Here is an 18622-nt window from a genome sequence, read left to right on the forward strand (position 1 = left end):
CTCTCTGCTGCAAGTAGTTGCTTTGATGAGGATGGCATTTGAGGTTGAAAACCACCTCTATTGTCTTCTAGTTTCTAATGATGTTTTTGCTAAAATCTGATATCCTGATTTCCAAACTTCATGATACTATACCTTGATGTAGGTCTATCTTTATCCATTTTCTTGGGTGTTCAGTGGGCACTCTGGGTCTGGAAATGCATATTTTCAATTCTTGAACATTTAAAAAACTATTTCTTTAATAATGTTCTTTCATTGTTTTTGCCTGTTCTCTTTTCCTATAACTCTGTTATTAGACTTTGGATCCCCTGGGCTGGTTCTCAAATTTCCTTATTTCTTCTCTATTCTTTTCCATTCTGCTTTCTGGGAGAGTTCCTCAACTTTGTTTTCTAGCTCTTCTATTGAAGTTTTGATTTTGGCTGTCATATTTTTAATTTCCAAAGAATTATTTTCTTCTCCTTGGGTGGTTCCTTTTTATAATAGCAGCTTCTTCTTGTTTCATGGATAAACTAGTTCATCTTATTTATCTGAGGATTTTTAATATATCTGAAGTTTTCTCTTGCTTCTGGAATTTTCTGTTTTCTCTGAGTTTCTGTCTTTGGTTTTGACCTTTCAGAGGCTTTCCTCAGATGTTTGTAATTTGAGGATCTCTGTTCATTTTCACGAGTGAAGTACTAAGAAGCTTACTGGAATCTCTGTGTCTTTGGAGCTTGTGGAGTGGTGAGCTTATTGCAGAGTGATGAAGCTGGGATCAGGCTGTCTCACTGGGGGCCTCCAGTGTCTACAGACCTTTTTTTTTTCCTTGGAATCCTTCGGTTTTCCATGAAAATATTCTCCAACTTGCCTGTTTGATATTACCCTGGGAGCAGAGCAGGGGAAGTGGCCAAGTGTCTCACCATTCAACATGTGGGATTTCCCCTCACACTTAACTCCTTGGCTTCAGTACGGTTCCTCCAGAGCCTTATATGGTGCCAGCTTTCCTTGAGTCTAGGCCCTTCTGGTATAGTTTCTCCAGAATAAATTTTACATCTTTTGACAAGGTGGTAGGATTAGTAGGTGCTTGGTTTTGTGAGGTTGCAAAGGAGACCTGAAATGGTGTGTCTAACTGCAACCAGTTTTTAGCTCTGCCCCTCAACCCTGCTTCTGTGGCACCTGACACCCTCAACTCCTGAGCCTTTATAGGTTCCTGGGGGTAAATCAGATTGTATCTCATTGGCATCAGCAGGGACTCAGGCTTTAAATCTTGCCCCCTCCCAAGTAAAATGCTATTTCTCCAGGGGCTTTCCATCATCTGCAAATTGGCTTTTAATATTTTCATCCACTATTCTGATTTCTTTGTCTATGTAATTTACCTCCTCTCTTCTCTGTAAAAATTTCCTCTGCTGTTATTTTTGTAGGGTTTCAGGAGGGAGCAAAAAAAAAAAAAAAAAAAATCCAACTTTTTTTTTTTTTTTTTTTTTTTTTTTGAGACAGAGTTTCGCTCTTGTTGCCCAGGCTGGAGTGCAGTGATGTGATCTCAGCTCACCACGACCTCCGCCTTCCGGGTTCAAGCGATTCTCCTGCCTCAGCCTCCCGAGTAGCTGGGATTATAGGCATGTGCCACCACGCCTGGCTAATTTTGTATTTTTACAAAAAATACATGGAGAAATACATGGTGTTTCTCCATGTTGGTCGGGCTGATCCCAACTTTTTAATCAGTCATTTTAAACTCTAGAGCAGATGGACTTCCCCAGTGATGTTTTCTTTGGGCTTGTATAAAAATTACGGTGCATTCCCTAAGAACATACAGTAGGTGGAGCCATAGAACAGTCCAGGGAGAACGCTCCTGATGTTTAATTTACATTCGTAGCAGAATTGAGTCTAATGACCCTTAGCATTTAGAACTTGTGTTCAGGCACCTGACACAACTCCACATTTATCAATGCAGAAGTGCTTGTACAGGCTTTTCCTCCATCACATGTGCGTGCAAAGAGTAATGAGTTTTCTGTTCATTTCCCTTTGAAACAACCGAAGAAAACTTTGACCCTTTGCTAAGGTCATCTGATGGCCACTGGAACTGCACCTAGAGATTTTCACTCTTTTTTTTTTTTTCTCACCACTTTGTAAGAGCTATTGCACCCTGACAAAGCCAGTGGGAAGCCCCCGGACAATGTCCTAGTGAGTCTGACGCCAGAGAGTCAGTGACAGTCACCAGGCAAACTGCTGTCCTGAACACCAGGCTTTACAGTTAAATTTGTGCTTGAGTAAGATTACCAGTTACTCCATGTCATGGACCTTGGGGCTTGCTCCCAAATGATTTAAATTACAAATGTGAAGTCTTTTCCTTCTGCGGAAGTCCATTGCATGGGCGCAGTCATGATACCAACTGGAGTTTATGGAAACCTTATTTACCTTTTGCAAAGCAGATCACAAACACCTTGTTATTGTTGCTCCTGTTCCACGTGCAGAAACAGAAATGACAATGGTTGCTGGTTTGTTTGGTGACTCTGGCTTGCTCTTGGAGTACTTTCTGGTAGTCACAGAGACACATGCATTGTGTCAGGGATGACAAGCGAGGAGTTTAACTTTGCCCAGGCCACGGTAGAGGCCGATGTTAAACACAGGACTTGGGGCAGCATATCTCACAGGCTTTGCAATAGCGTGTGGGCCAGACGGGAAAGGCAGCAGAGAGATCAGTCATGCAGAGGACCGGTCTGCGTGGGAGTTATCTGCTTCTGATATACACATGACTGGGCAAATATCAAGGGTGGAGTTATTTTTTTACACGGACTTCCCAACCAAAGGGGCTCTTGGCCGTAGGGGCTCAGCCGGGTCTAGAGGGACTGGACTCAGCATTGTAGGAAGGAGACTCGAGAACATTCTGGCAGTGTAGGGGTTGGGTAAGGAGGAGCCAGGCGGTGGCATGAACTCTTTCAGGGAGAGAGGAACACGCCTGATGTTGGTCCAGGCTGAGGGTCCGAGAGGGGACCCTTCGACCATGTGGACGGTGGGAGGTGTCAGGGAGCAGTGAGAGCAGCTGGATAGATCAGATGAGACTGCTTTCTGGGGCCTGGAAGTCAGGCACACGGGTTGGACTGGACTCTAGAGGGACTCGGCGGCTGTTAAAGGTGGAGAATTAATGACAGCAGTATTAAGGACAACACGGGCAGAAATGGCTTCAAGTTGCACAAGCTCACAGTCACTGATTAGTTGCTGGAGTTTGCTGGGTGGCAGTGGGAGGTACAGTTTGAACAGACCAGAGCACCTAAGGCTGGGGACCCGGTAGGAGATCACTAGGCAAATGCTAGTGGGGTGAGGAAGCACACTGTCGTTTCCAGGTTTCTCAGTTCCATCCCTCATGCCACACACCCTTATATCGCTAACTACACGTCCTTTTGTTCTGGTTCCTCCCTGGCAGGAACAATGCTGGCAGGTGGTGCAAGCAAGGACATCTACGCACAGAATTCTGACAGCAGCTGAACCCTCAACTTCTTCAGAAGACGAGACCCCCTGCCTGGGTGATCTGGCCTGACACCCCTGTGGAGGCCTCCCACAAGCAGCAACCAAGCCAGAAAAAGCTGAGACCAGACCCGCTGTCCCTAGAGATGGGGCCCAGAATGTCGGGGTGAAGCTGTAGGAACAGGGTGAAAGCTGGTGGGCAAAGAGACCAGCTATGGGGTGGTCAGGGGATTCCGGGAGGTGCATGGTTGTGTTGCAGACCCACCCAGGACAAGGGTGGCTGTGGAAGAATGGCAAATAAACATATGGCAAAATCTCAGAGGCTGTGCATTATGCCGTGAGAAAATATCGACGGCCGAGTTAGGCAGACAAGCCACGTGGTCTCCACAAGAGTAGGCAGGGATCCGAAATTCAGAGCACCTGTAGCTTTCTGGGCATCCTCACTACACAGGAGGATGTGACGGCCACTCACAGATCACCAGATCTGTGACCACAGAGGGCTTGATCCCCCTCTGCCGTGACCCGGCCCACAGACAGGGGACATTCTGCAAGAAAGTAAGATGTGTAACACCCATGATCCTAGAGTTATCCGCCTCTGATATACACATGACTGAGCAAATAAAAAGGGCTGAGTTTTTTTTTTTTTATGTGGACTTCCCGGAGGCCAGATGATGCTGTGTGCGGGGTCTCCCAGACACAGTAAGGGCGTTCTTCCTAGTCACCCAAGTTGTTCTTGTAGCTGGCAGCTGTTCTCCCTTGGCCTGTCCTCAGTGGAAGAAGGTAACGTTACTTCTCAGCAATCAAACAAGTCCTGTACTCTTCCAGGATCTCTGGTGGGGGACATTCCCACTGCTAGGCACTCATTCAGATATCTTTTCCCCTTCCTGACGAAATGAAGGATCAGGATGATTTTCTTGCGTGGAATCTTCTTTCCTAACGAGTTGTTGCTGGGGCTCCAGGTTGCTTTAATGCCCACACCCTCCCAGATTGTCCTGAGTGCTGGGGCCTCCTGACCATGCTGCAGAAGTCTGGACAGCAGAGACCGTGGCCTTAGCCATGTGTCTAGCAGAGAACCTGATACAGAATTGTCACTCACACAATGTGTGGTGAATGAATGAGTGAGGAAATAAATGAAGGAAACTGGTTAATACATACAGTTAAAACACTTACATACAAATAATCAGGGACCCACACATTGTTTACTACAAGTGGAGGTGGTTATTAAACATCCCTGAAAACAACACACACATGCGCGCACATGCACACACACACACACATACATATATACACCCCTTTTCTCTGCCAGGCTTCTCTAAATAAATCCAATAACTCTACTCAATGAACTCTACCCAATTTCCTACTAAATAAACCCAACAATTCTGACACCTCCTGTGAGGGTCTGTTTCCCAAACTGTGTCTAACATTGATTTGTTCATCATTCAGCAGGCGTTCATTGAGTGCCTACTATGTACTGAACACTTTTCTAGGTGAATGAAATGAATAAAAGCAACAAGAGCCCATGCCCCTACAAAGGCTGGGTTCTGGTTGGGGAGAAAGGTGCACAATACAATAAATAACTAAAATACGTTGTATGCTAGGTGAGTATAGGCAACAGAAGAAAATCAAGCAAGGGGGCTAGAGAATACAGAGAATATAGCAGGAGTGTGCGTGTGCGTGTGTGTGTGTTTGTGTCAGGGTTGGGGGTGGACAGCAGCTTAAAGCAGGGGAGACACGGAAGTATGACTTACAAAGTAACATCTGCATAAAGAGCAGAATGAGGCCAGAGGGAGCCAGGTAGATGTGCGGTGCCGGGGAGGGTTAGAAATGTTCTCAGAGGAGGATTAAGTGCAAAGGCCCTGAGGTGGGCGTGTGGCTGGCGTGTTCCAGGAACAGCAAGGAGGGCACTGTGGCATGCGGGGGGCAGTGAGCCAGCAGGAGAGCAGGAGGTGGGACCGGGGACAGCTGAGTGGTGGAGAGTGGGGCCCATCAGCCAGGGCCTTGCAGGACTTTGCTTGTACTCTGAGTTGCAGGGGAAGCCATTCTTCCAGGGTTTTGAGCAGAGAGGGGATAGGACGGGATGTAAATTGTAACAGAGTTACCAGTGAGGAGGCCGTTTGGATAATCCAGCAGAGAGCTGAGGATGGTTTGAACCAGGTTGTTGCGGTGGAGGTGGTGAGACGCGGACAGATCCGGATCATTTTGCAGAGTGTGCCAACAGAAGGAACTGGATGTGGAGTGAGTGTGAGAGAAAGTGAAGGTCAGGAGGACTCCAAGGTGGTGAACTTGAGTGGTGGGTGGAAGAAGGGAAAGGCAGCTGAACCAGCAACTGGGCCCTGCAGGCTGGACCCCCCCTCCCTGGCTGCTGCTTGAGGCTGGTTGCCACCCCTCCCAGCAGCTCCCAGAGGCTGGTCTGCGGGGCCACCCTAGCCGGTGAAGCAGGCTCTGATGCCGGCCGACCCTCCTCCACGTTTCAGAGCAGGTCTAGCGGGGCCTGACTCCACGTCCCAGCCTCCACCTTTCTCTCGAGGAAGCCAGTGGGAGGGGGCACTGTCATTGCCCTCTCTGCTTGTCTTCCTGACCCCATGTCGGGGTGGGAGGCATCTGAGCATCTGTGATTCATTCTTAGTCTCTCACCCTTCCTGCCCTTCACACACCCACCCCCCAATTTTATTCACTACCTTCTTCACATCCCACTCTACACACCCACACTAGAGCAGGCCAGGTCTGCTTCTTGGCTGACCATGTGACAGAGCACCTACAAGAAAGTAGCTAGAGAACCCTAAAGTGCCCTCGGGCCAGGGAAATGCCACCAAGTCTGTGGCGACAGAGCAGTAGAGACAGACTATCTGGAAGGTGGTCCTTCCGCCTAGCCACTCCTAGGGATGCTGGGGATATAACTGGCACCGACTCCAGCTGGCAAGTGACATCTGCTGGAAGCTACTCCAAAATGGGAAGCAAGAGACCAGACATGCTGGGATAGAGGTGGTGGGGAAGGGAAAGCTGGGTGTGTGGAGGGCAGCAGAAGGCCCTGAAACCGTTCTGGAGAAAAGAAGAAAAACCAGTGGGAGGCCGAGAACACATCCATCACAGCTCCTGAGCAGGGGCCAGGGTGGTCTCTTCCAGAGTGGACAGATGATGGACGATGGCCACCCACCATGATGCGAGCAGGAGGGCTGATGGCCCAGGCTGCCCTCCAACTGTCCCTGCTGTCTGCTGTCTGCTTGTCTTTGGAACGCGTCGCTCCAGGGGTGACTCTTTTCTTTATTTTCAGGGTGAGGTAACAGAGAACCAATTTGCCAGGATGCTCTTGAGTGCTGTAGGCTGATATTCAAAAGATTCTGCTTTCAGAGCTCATTTGGGCTGGCTGATGACCATGGGGCTTCCTGGGTCATTGAAGGGGAGACCTCAGGGGCTGTTCATTCCCTCGAGTGCATGGCGGCCACAGCCTGGGAGAGTGGAAAAGCTTTGGGCTGAAGCGTAGACACTTGAGAGCTAGCCCCAGCCCTGCCACTATCTCACTGTGGGATTCACATCAGCACTGCACATCTTCATTCCCTAGTTAGCTCACCTGGGAAATGGGGAAATGGACCAGATCATCTCCAGTGTCTCTTCCCACTTAGTAATTCTGAGATGAGTAACTGTCACGAGAATAACCAAGGGTGAACCGATTTCTAAGTCCGTGCTGGAAAGTGGAAGCCCTTTCCTCTTGTCTAGGGAGATCCATGTAAATTCCACACCTACAAGCATCCATACTCTGTGGCAGGAAGTTATAAATGCCAGGTGACTCTGGCTCTTTCTACAGTGATTCTGGGTCCAGGCAAGAGTGGCAGGTTTTGGGATGACCTGTGACATAGGGTTGCCGTGATGATTAAATGAGTTGCTATAATTATAGTGCTTCCTGTGCCTGCCCGGCAGGAAGCATGCATAAGTGTTAACCATCATCATTATTATCATCACTATTATGGGATGGGTCACTTAGACTTTCTCTTTCTGCTGAGGAAGCCTGGAATCCCTCAGCTTCATTTTCATGGTGCTCCTAGGCCAAGCCAGCAGCCCTGATTAAACCCTGGGCCTGGACTCTTTGGCTTTGTGGGCTGCAGAGAAGGATCTGTCTCTCTTAGCTCAGTCTCAGAACACAAAGCCTACCCGGTGGCTGGGGCGAAGTGGGAGGTGAGGATAAGGTGAATCCGATGGTCATCGTGACAGCAACGTGCAGTGACGTTCATGAAAGTGTGTTTGGCTGCCGGGCTCCCTCCAAGTGTGGAAGGCCATGAACAGTCCTGCTGGCTGCCTCTTAGATGAACAAGGAGACACAAACTCATTCAGTCATCTCTGTGGAGTCCTTGTGTGTCAGAACGTTTTAGAGACGGGAGGCCAGCTGGTGGACCTGCACACCACACCCCCTAGCAAATGGAGGAAAGCAAGCTTCAGGGAAGGGAGAGTGGTTGGTTCACGGCGAGGCAGGGCTGAAAGTGGCTTCCAAAGTAGGGGAGCAGCACTCCAGGAGCTCTGGCTTCAAGCCTGCCTGTGGCTGCTGGTGAGGCTGCAGTCAGACATGGAGAGCGATTGTCCTTATGGCCAAGACCTCCACGTGCTGGACATGATGAAACAAACAAACAAGCAAGCAAGCAAGCAAGCAAGCAAGCAAGCAAGCAAGCAAACAACTTCCTCTAGAAGCTGTGTGTGTGACCTGAGGTCCATGCATGAGAATCTTTGAGCCGCACACATCTGCCCTGTAGCTTCCAGCCAGCCGAGCCCTTCCTGCTTTTCTTGAAGATTCCGAGACACATTCGCATTCTGACGACTGTCCATTAGAGGGAGACATCACCACTTGTATTTAATAGTTCTCCCTAGACGCTCAGTGCCGCCCTTAGGTAAGCCATGCTTGTTGGAAGAGCTCTCAGGGAAGGACCAACCCAGCCTGCGGTGTGAATCTCCTCGGGGCTGGGAGTCAGCACTGCCTTCCTCAGGGTCTGCCGGAGTCTCTTCCCCTTTGGCAGAGGCGCGGCCAGCCGTCCAGATGTGGTTGGATGACCAGTTAAGGGGCAATCACCTGCCCTTCTGCTCCACTCTCTTGGAGGTATTGGGTGCAGAAGTGACTGCTTGGGGATTCCAAGTGGATGTAGGGGAGCCGAGGCCTCAAAGGCTTCCGATCTCCTGGCCTGTGAAAGCAAGTGGGCATCTCAGGGAGTCCTTGCTTATGGGTGCCTGCAGCTTCCAGGAAGAGGTCGTAGAGGAAGCAGCAGGAACTGTTCCTGGAAACTCCACGCAGAGGCTGGACGCCCTGGGAACTTTGCTCAGTTTGCTCTGTGGAGGGAAATTACCGGTAGGGACCAGGATATAACACAGAAAAGAGATCGGGTGTCTTTTGGAAAAATGATTTTCCAGGCCAAATTAAATACCACTTGCTTACAGATTTTCTGGAATCTCACCAGGCTAAGAATCAGGCTGAATTATTTTGAACGCCTACCTGATCACTGGACCCGGAGTGAGGAGGGGAGACATGGAAAGGTGACCTTGTAGGCAACCCTTTTGCCTCTGGTGTCAGTCTTCCACTCAGGGCCTCGGTTTCCCCCTCTGGCAAGCAGGAAGCTGATTTAGGTGATCTCCAAGTTTCCTCCTGCAAGGGACAGTGGTATGTTCAGTTTTTCCTGCTGTGTTATGGGTCGTTTGTCACCAACTTGCTTCTTTCCACAGTTTGAAGCGTTATTAAGAGTGGCCCCCATCTCCCACATAAGCAAGCAGTTTTTTAAAAAAATACCTGTTAAAATAAAATGAGATTGGCCTCTTAGAATCAGTCAGCTCATCAAAATGGTGCTGAGCCCTTCTGAGCTCAATTAATGTTGACAGTAATTGATGCATTTCGCAGCACTAGGCTGGAAAAGTGCAAGCACAGGGCTAAGGCTTACATTTCCTGTGTCAACAGTCACTTGCCTGCTGTCTGGTTTCTTTTTGTCGTTTTTGGTCCTGCTTACTTTGTGCCGGCTGGTGCCAGCTCATGGGGCTCTGTGAGGCCACCTCCCCTGCTGGTGACAGAGTCCTCACTGCTCTTAATTTCCAAGTCCTGCTTCATCTCTTGGAGATGCTTCAGTGACTCCCTTCCAAGGTGAGTTTAGATGACAAAGTGGATGACAATGGGAGGAATAGGGGAATCTCCTTAGAGACAAACCTGGGAGAAGGCATTTTTCATTCCAATCAATACATAAATGTTATTGATTGGAATTATATTGGATACATATTGCTTGGAACAAGGAAGCAGTATCTTTCCCTTTCTTTTTGTTTAGCCCTTTAATAGGAAAAATCTCTCTCTCTCTCTCTCTCTTTTTTTTGTTAACAGAGCTTCCCTCTTGTCGCCCAGGCTGGAGTACAATGGCGCGATCTCGGCTCACCACAACCTCCGCCTCCCGGGTTCAAGCAATTCTCCTGCCTCAGCCTCCTGAGTAGCTGGGATTACAGGCATGCGCCACCACGCCCAGCTAATTTTGTAGTTTTAGTATAAATGGGGTTTCTCCATGTTGGTCAGGCTGGTCTCGAACTCTCGACCTCAGGTGATCCGCCTGCCTCAGTCTTCTAAAGTGCTGGGATAACAGACATGACCCACCATGCCCAGCCACTTCTGGTTATTAATAGGAACAAAATACCAGGGCATGCTTGGTCTAGGTCAGTCCTCATTCTTCACTGTGGATCAGAATCAGCTAGAGAACTTGTCAAAATTCCTGGGCTCTGAACCCCTGAGTTACTGACTCGGTAGGCCTAAGAGGCCTGAGAATTTGCATTTCTATCAAGCTCCCAGGTGATGCTGATGCATAGGTCAAGGACCACACTTTGAGTAGCACCAGCCGGAACACAGCGTTACCAGGTCTTGGTCTCCATCCAATGCAGTAAACGCTATGCAGATAACAACCTGGGGACTCTTGAGCTTATAGGGAACAGTCAATGCAATAGAAGCACGCGCTGCTAGGTCTCCAAGGAAACAGGGACAGTCTCTTCTCCCGCTGTTAGTTAATGAGAGTGTGGTTGTAACTAAACTACTGGCTAATTACCACGATTGTGGGAAGCGTCCCAGGTTGGCGCTATGAGCTTCTGCCACTAGGGGGAACCAGGGCTATTTCTCTACAGGCTGCAGGGTGTGAGAAGAGGAAAAGTACTGAAGAGAGTGAGCAAAGCCTTTCAGAAAATACTGCAACACTGCGTGCCCGAGGCCCCCGCACATCGCTGCAATCTTGATGTGCACAGACACTGTCGAGAACCAAGGCTTGGCAGGGAGGGGGGCTGGCTTATTTTCTAAGTTGCTTGGTTTTCCTCCCTTTCTTTAAAGCACATCCACATTAAGCCCTTCATGCGACGGTGACCTGTGGTATGAGAAGAAACACAGGTCGCTATCCTGACTTTGCAGATACAGTAAGCTCAGGAGAGAGAGAAAGAGCTGGGCAAGACGCCAGGAAGGGAGGGCTGCGCTGGCGGGACCCAGATGTTCCCTGCCCAGGAGTGTCATGGAGGGAAGGGGAGGCAGGCCTGGGGTTTGGACTGGCCAGCTTGCAGGTTGCTGTCAGCCCTGAATGTTGTGGCGTAGGTCAGGATGAGCTCCCTTGCAGTGGGGAAGGCAGAGGAATTCCCAAGGGAGAAAAAGACAGGAAAGCCGGTTTTGAGGCTAAGAAGACAAAATGACTGAGAGGGTATTTTACCTGCCCTGAACTTGCAAACAAGTATGGATCATGAACTCTTGTGAGTGCTGCCGCACACCCTGTCAGCTGCTGTCTTCTGGGGACATGCATATTCTGACCGCCACAGAGGGCAGCATAGCAGCCACGGCACTCGCTGAGCGGGAACCTGCCACCTAACCTGTTCGTGGCGTCCTTGCCTCGTCCTCTCTCATTAAGCCCTCTTTCCCTGAACCACAGCTTTGGAAACAGCTTAATCTCTAACAAGTGATCTGGCAGGGACTTGCGTTTCAGTCCCTAAAAACCACTTTGTTCCCTTTCTTGGCATGACAGTGGCCTTCTAATGGTTTTGGAGATAAGATATGAGCCCAGGTGATGTTGGGATGTGTGGAATCCATGGTAGGCTGCATATGTATTAATTCAAGGAACAAATTTCCATAATGTGTGTGTGTGTGTGTGTGTGTCTTTGTGGGCATGTGGGTGTACACCTCAATGGCAAATTATAATAGCAGAACATTAGCTATAAACATTTAGTTTGAGGACTTGGTGTATAGTTCCATCCCCAATGATCTCATTAGCTTACTACCATTCACTTGTGCCTGTGACCAACACGTGCAACTCACTGTTCAGAGGGAGCCCCACCACAGCTAAACAGAGGGACCAGGAGTCTTCCTTCTCAAGCTGCAGCCTGACTTTTCTCCAGCTTACTATGATAGTTTTTTGGCATGAGCAAAATAAGCAGACCCTGTCTCATAATTGAAAATGAAAAGTGTGTGTGTGTGTGTGTGTGTGTATGTGTGTGTGTGTATGCATCCTTTTCATGTTCCTTAAAACATTTTTAGCAGCTAAAATCATGTCTGTATGCTATTTTCTCACTGCCAGCCACAGAAAGGATCTTACACAAAGAAGTCCATGGAGCTCCCCTTCTCCTGCACTCAAGTCCTGGAGAGGAATTCTGACTTTCTGAGTGACAGTTCCCAAAAGGGTTCCTTTTCACCTTTGTTGAGCGCAGAAGCAGTGGCTCTTCAAGAGAAAGCATCTCCCTCATCCCTTAGTCATTCTGAGCTGTTTGGCTCATAGGTACTTTCAGCATCAGATCTGGTCCTGACTCCAGCTTCCTCTGAGTGCACATCTTTAGGGTCTCTGCAGGGCAGAGCACCCACGCCTGGGAGGCCTCTCTATCCCTGGATCCCTGTGGCCACTCCTCAAGGCTCTTATTGCCAACCCAGGGATCTGCTGCTCCGTGCTGCTATCTTGAGCACTGGCTGGCTGCTTGGACCAGGCAGAGTCCAATGACCACAAGTCAGGGAATGGAGAGAGGTGTTTGCTGCAGACTGCGATTCTGATCCTTTCCCTGTCCTTGAAGGACCCCCTCCTCCCCTGTCTCCCTCGCAGGCTTCTCCTGTGCTGGAGCTGACCCGGAACATCAGAGACAGGAAAGACGCTGCTCCAGTTGAATTTTGCTGCAGTTTCTTTTTTTCTCCCCTAGATGCTGAGAGCTATTTTTAGCCAGGGACTTTTTTTTTTTTTTTTCCAGGGGATCCACAGTCTATTTTTAAAGGCCTTACGAAGGCCAGATCATTCAGCGTTTCTCACAGGGACGTCAGGGAGAGTTAGGTGGGACAGGCCAGGGCAGTGGGGATGGTGGCACGTTCCTGAGGATGAGAGGGTATCAGTAGAGCCCTGGGGAAGGTTGGGAGAAGCGTGGTCCCCAGGCAGGGCAGAGTGGGGGACTTTCTCATGCTGGAGAGCATAGGAGGAACCCACCATGTTCCTCCCTCCCATCACCCCAGGCTTCAGGGCCAGAGCCACCTGACCGTCTTCCCATCCCAGCGGCCACAGTGACGTTGCCCTCCAACATGGCAGTGGGTTTAACCGACTGTGCTTTCCCTTCTTCTTCCTGAACTTCCATGTTCAGATCTCTTCCGCATCTCCTCTTTCCATGGCACTCCCTTGCCTCTGCAAACTGAGCTGTGGAAAGTTTTGGATCATGTCTTGGGCCTGAAGCCAATCCCAAGTGGGCAAAGCTGGAGTCCTGGGTGAAGAGGGGACCTCGTGTGTCACATGATGGGGACCAGGGTGGATAGGCTCCTGCTGCGACAGGGAGGATACAGCCAGGAGGTGATTTCGTCCTGGGCTCCCCAGGAGGGAAAGAAGAAGGAGGAAAAGGAGGAATCAGAGGAGAGCCATTCAGAGTGACTTGGGCAAAGAGAGCAACAGGCTGCGGTGTCCCCAGAGACTCCCCTAGACCCACCCTTGCTCCCACCCCTGAGTCCAGCCCTTAGTGCATCACTGCAAGGTCTGTGGATTTGGGGTTTGGATTCACAAGACCAGGATAGAGTAGTTAGGGAGAAGGGGCTGGGTGGAAAATTCCAGACAGAGTTGGTGAAAATGCTTCCAAACAGAGCTAAAGAGCTTTCCTCTCAGTGAATAGACAGAGGGCTGTCCTCGCGGGAGTCCCGCGGCCACCCCATTGGGTAAGCCTCTCACACTTCTCCTTGCTGTCTCCTTGCAGAACTTAGTCCACAGGGCCAGGGCCTGGAACTGCTCTGAAAATAACTGGGGATTCTTGGTGTTCTCTGAATCCCCCTGCCAATCTTCGGTTGTACCAAGGAGTGCGGAGGAAGGAGGCAGTGAGTGAGGAAGTCTAATTCCAGCTCTTTAGCCAACACCTGCACTGCCCTTCAGAGAAAGGCAGGCTGGGGATGCTGTTTGTGCCCCCCGTTGGGGTGCCAGGACCCCTGGTAAGGCTGCCTGCCTTGGGTGGGAGCTGAGACATAGCCTGGGCACCTTCTGCACGGTGCATGGGCCAGGACAGCCTGGCCTTCCTGGCTCCGTTGGCAGGCAAGGAAGGGGCGAGAGTGCAATGTGCTTCTAGAAAGATTTGTATGCTCCCCACATCAAAACCTCCCACCATTATCTTCTGAGAGCCTCAGGCCAAGCTGCAGGACCCTCTTTCCCTGTTCACATCAATCTTCACAACAATCCTGGGATGCCAGGTCTTCCCTCATTCTGAACTCTCCAGAACCCCCTAACTTTATCAATGATCCCTGTATCGGTGAGGCCCTTCCTGACCACTCTATTTAAAACAGTCACTTCCCTCGCTAGCACCCACCCCCCACCCCCTCCTTACCTAAGTTACGGTTTCTCTCATCTGCCATAGATCTCATCATAGATCTCCCCAACTATGGTTTATTATCTGTCTCCCGACATGAGCTCCACAAGGACGGGGTTTTGTCTCCTTTGTTTATGGCTAAATCCCTCAGTGCCTAGACCGGTGCCAAGATATGTGAAGCGCCAAATATATGTTTGCTGAATGAATTAAGAAAAAGAGCAAAATGTGCCACGACATAATCGTCCCTGGGGAAACTTTCTGACCTTCTGGCTCCAGCCCAGCAGAGAATTCAGGGAAAAGAGTGACCTCTCACCCCTGCTGCAGCAGATCAGTTCAGGTCCTGGAATAATCAGCAGTTCAGAACCTCAGCATATCAAAGCAGGAAGGGGCCAAAGAGATCGTTAGATTTAAGCCCCACCTTTTTGTGGAAGAGGGAACTAAATCCCAGAGAGGTAAAGAAACTTTTCTAGAGTCACACAGCCAATTGGTGACAGCAGGTGGAACCCAAGTTCCCTCCTCCCAGGCTAGAATTCCTTCAATAAGCTCAAGTGGCCACGAACTTCTCTCTGCTGGAAATGTGGAATTAGCCAGGTACGGTGGTGTGCATGTGCAGTCCCAGCTATTTGGGAGGCTGAGGCGGGAGGATCGCTTGAGCCCAGGACTTTGAGGCTGCAGTCAGCTATGATCACGCCACCGCACTCCAGCCTGGATGACAGAACAAGACCCTGTCTTGGAAACAAAACAAAACCAAAAAAAGAATAGAAAACAATCAAACAAAAAGCCCAGAAATGAGAGAAAGCATTACATTTCCTCCCAGGCCAAGGAGGCCGAAGACCTCTCGACAAGCAGGATAGGATTATCCTCACACTTGGGGCTAACGAATCCAAAATCCAGAGTGACCAGGCTCTGCCAGCTGGAGGGCTCTGGGAGGCTGTTGAAAAATGTGCCTTGTAAGACGTTTACTCTCAGCAGGACCCAAACTACACGTAGGGAAGAAACCACATCAGCAGGGACAGACACTGCTTTGAGAGGCCATCAAGGGCTGGCTGTAACCTCCACCCAGTGGAGTTAATGTATATATGTATTTGCAAGGAAGAGCTAGAAGCTGACCAGAATATAAATATATATATTTCACAAGTCACCCTGAATGGGAAAGCAGACCCAGACCCGAACTCTTTACAGCCTCTCGGTTCATTCCCTTTCCCTACGCAGCACCAAGCAGGAGTCAGGCTCAGGTCCACGAGGCTGGCAATCTGAGTGACATGCCATATCCCTCTGTTTTCCACTCATGCGGCACCATTGCTCCTAGATGGAGCGTGTGTTCAGCCTCCAGAATTAGTTCATTCTCAGTGGGTATCAATGCCTCATATGAATCACCTGCTGTGTTAGATTCTCCCCAGTGGGCCTTCAGATATGTGCAGATGAGTCTGAATTTATTTTGAACCCAGTTTTACATCTCAAGCTGATGTTTTGAGACGAGTCCAATTGGGGAGGGAGCTGGCAAGCTAGGGAGTCCAAACACTGTGAGGACCCATGAAGGGTGTTAAAAGTTGCAATAGAACTGCATTAGAATGTGAAGAGCATTTTCCAATTTTCACAACACATTTGCTTACACTGGGTCATCCTCTCTCTTTAAGTCTCTGTGATGATCCACCAGCTCTCCAGGGCAATTTTGCTGCCTTGGTAAGCTCTGGGGTGGATTGGCCCTGCAATGGGATGGCTTAGACCTGAGCTTCCGGTCTGAAGATTTGCAGCTTCCAGGAGGAGGTGGTTTCAGAAAAGAACCAGCGCTGAGCTAATAGTAACAAGTGCAGGGTGAAAAAGCCCTAGATTAAGTCTCATTAGTAGAAAAGTCCTTTTGTCTCTTTATGTCTCCAATGCAATTGTCTTACCTGGCTACTAGTTTATTTATCTGATCATAGTGTGGGGGACTTGCAAAGTCAGAGCTGTTAACTGGGTTCTAGAAACCTTCAAAACCTGTCTTTGCCAGTGTTGGAGGATGAGGGTGGGTGGCACTGAATTGTTTCCTGAGACTTTTTTGGTCTGAAGAAATTTCCACTAAGGGCTGAAGAATTCAAAAAGATGCACGTGAAGATACTTACTTACAGCCCAAGATATTTATGTGAATAATGATGATGATGATGATCTGAGGATGACATTAATAAAGATAAGATGATGAAACTAGTATCAGCAAACGTTTTTTATATGCTGACTCTGTCCTGGGCATTGGGCTGAGTCCTTGACATGCAATAACTCATTTAATCCTTACAGTAACCCCAGGAGGTAGGTTCTTCTAGTATTTCCATTTTACAGAAAAGAAAACTGAGGTTCAGAGAGGTTAAGCAACTTGCCTGAGCTCGCACAGCAGGTAAGTGCTGGAGCTGAGCCTCACATGCAAGAAGTCTGCTTCCAGAGCCTCAGGGATGAAGCAATACCTTCTACCATGTTTTCAGTTCCTGGTTACCCCTCGTGCATTCCAGGTCTGTAATCCAGGTAATGGCACCAACTCTCCCCTAAGAAAAAGTTAACGCTTTTTCTTAGTTCTTACCCAATAAAGGGGACACAAATAGTGTGCAGGCAATAATTAGAGCTGCCTAGACAGCATATGTCACAAGAGGAGGTAGTGCACAAAAGAGTGGAAGGAGAAGAAACTAGAGAGGTGGGTTGGCTGAAGAAATGAAGGAGGTTAGGGTTTAACTGCATCCTGGAGGCATGAGGTAGCCATTAGAGGTTTTGGAGCAGGGAAATGATGAGATCATGCTTGTATTTTAGGAAGGTTAACTTCAGTGACTAAGATCTGGATGGCGTGATTTTAGGGTTCTATCTGTATCCCTTCATGTCATAGCAGCAGGAAGGCCCTCTCTTCCACGCACTTCTGAGGCTGTGCGGCCTGTGAGGTGGAAAGCAATGGAGCATCCTCCCATTTGATAGAGAAGGAAGTTGAGGCTCGCTTACGGGTTCCATGTCATTCTGGCTTCCTAGAGCACTGGGAGAGGAGGAAACACACCTGTGCAAGCAGTGGTGTGTGGGTGAATGCTTAGCAACTGACCCTCTGGTGGAAAAAAGCCCTGACTAGAAGCATTTGCAAATTCCTGTGGTAAATACTCCCACTGATGCTAATTTCAAGCTACAATATGATGTCCACTGGGTTGCAGAACTCCTGAAAATTTAACAATGAGTCCTAGCAAATCAGCATGAGCTGGCTCCACCACCTCTGCGTGCAGTCTAGTGGCATCGCGGGGCATGTATTCATGCAGACCTAGAGACAGCTTGCAGTCAGCTGATGAGAGAGACAAGGTAACTTGCCCAGGCCACAGCTGACTTGGAGACGCGGGAATTGAATGAGGGGTAGGAGCCGGCATCTTGGTTCCCAGGCTGTGTGTTTATGCAGGCTCTGTTTAGGAAGGCAAAATTTGGTCTTTGCCTGGTCTCCCTTCAGAAGAGAAGGGATAGCAACATTTTTCCTCTGGCTCCTAAGAAATATGTGTCAGCCACAACCTCCTACCAGAACTAGAAAAACAATGTCATAGAATATTTTTAATAGTGAGTACAAATCCCATACAGTGATGGATGAAGTGTGAAGATTCAAGTCCAGAGTGTCTGCTAGAAGACTACAAATCATTTTTCAGTTTGCATCATGCTTCTATTCATTTGCTCATTCATTCAGCCATTTATTCAATCATTCAGCTGACATAAATTGGGAGCCCCGACATGGAGGTTAATAGCAACAGAAGAGAAGCACCACCAGTCATGTACTGATGAGAGAGCAAGGCCAGTTGGTGGAGGGAGAGTGTCAGAGATCAGAGGTCAGAGGCAGGGGCAGGCAGTTGATGATGAGTCTTTGCATGCAAGACAAAAGTTAAAAAGTCAGCAGTAACTAGAGTTTCAAGAACCAATAGGTGAGAAGCTCAGCACCAGCAGGTGGGAGGGGAGTACTGAGCACCAGTGAGCAGAGAATGTCGCTCTAAGCAGTCTTGTCCCAGTCACTGGCACTTACACACTTAAAATAAAAAAACTGTTTATTTATTTTTTAAGACAGGGTCTCACTCTCTCACCCAGGCTGGAGTGCAGTGGGGTACCATCTCAGCTCACTGCAGCCTTTATTTCCCAGGCTCCAGCGAACCTCCCACCTCAGCCTCCTAAGTAACCTGCAATCCTAGCACGTTGGAAGGCCAAAGTGGGTGGATCACTTGAGGTCAGTTGTGTACCACCACAACTGGTTAATTTTTGTATTTTCGGTTAGAGACGGGGTTTCACCATGTTGGCCAGTCTGGTCTTGAACTCCTGAGCTCAAGAGATCCACCAGTATCAGCCTCCCAAAGTTTTGGGATTACAGGCGTGTGTCCCTGCGCCCAGCCTACACACTTCTTGTTGGGACAAGAGATAACATCAGGTAGGGGATTGCACAAAG

General features: G+C 49.1%; 1 protein-coding gene across 2 annotated transcripts in view; it reads left to right on the plus strand.

Moving 5' to 3' along the window:
- Positions 1-3806, plus strand: part of KCNA6 (potassium voltage-gated channel subfamily A member 6) — a 41004-nt gene extending 37198 nt beyond the window's left edge. For both annotated transcript variants that reach the window (XM_007967304.3, XM_007967305.3), the window contains exon 2: positions 3395-3806. The gene's annotated coding sequence lies outside the window, so the exon portion shown is untranslated. The remainder of the gene's footprint in view (positions 1-3394) is intronic.
- The last annotated feature ends 14816 nt before the right edge of the window (positions 3807-18622 follow it).

This window comes from Chlorocebus sabaeus, chromosome 11, assembly GCF_047675955.1.
Source record: "Chlorocebus sabaeus isolate Y175 chromosome 11, mChlSab1.0.hap1, whole genome shotgun sequence".
Taxonomy (NCBI): domain Eukaryota; kingdom Metazoa; phylum Chordata; class Mammalia; order Primates; family Cercopithecidae; genus Chlorocebus; species Chlorocebus sabaeus.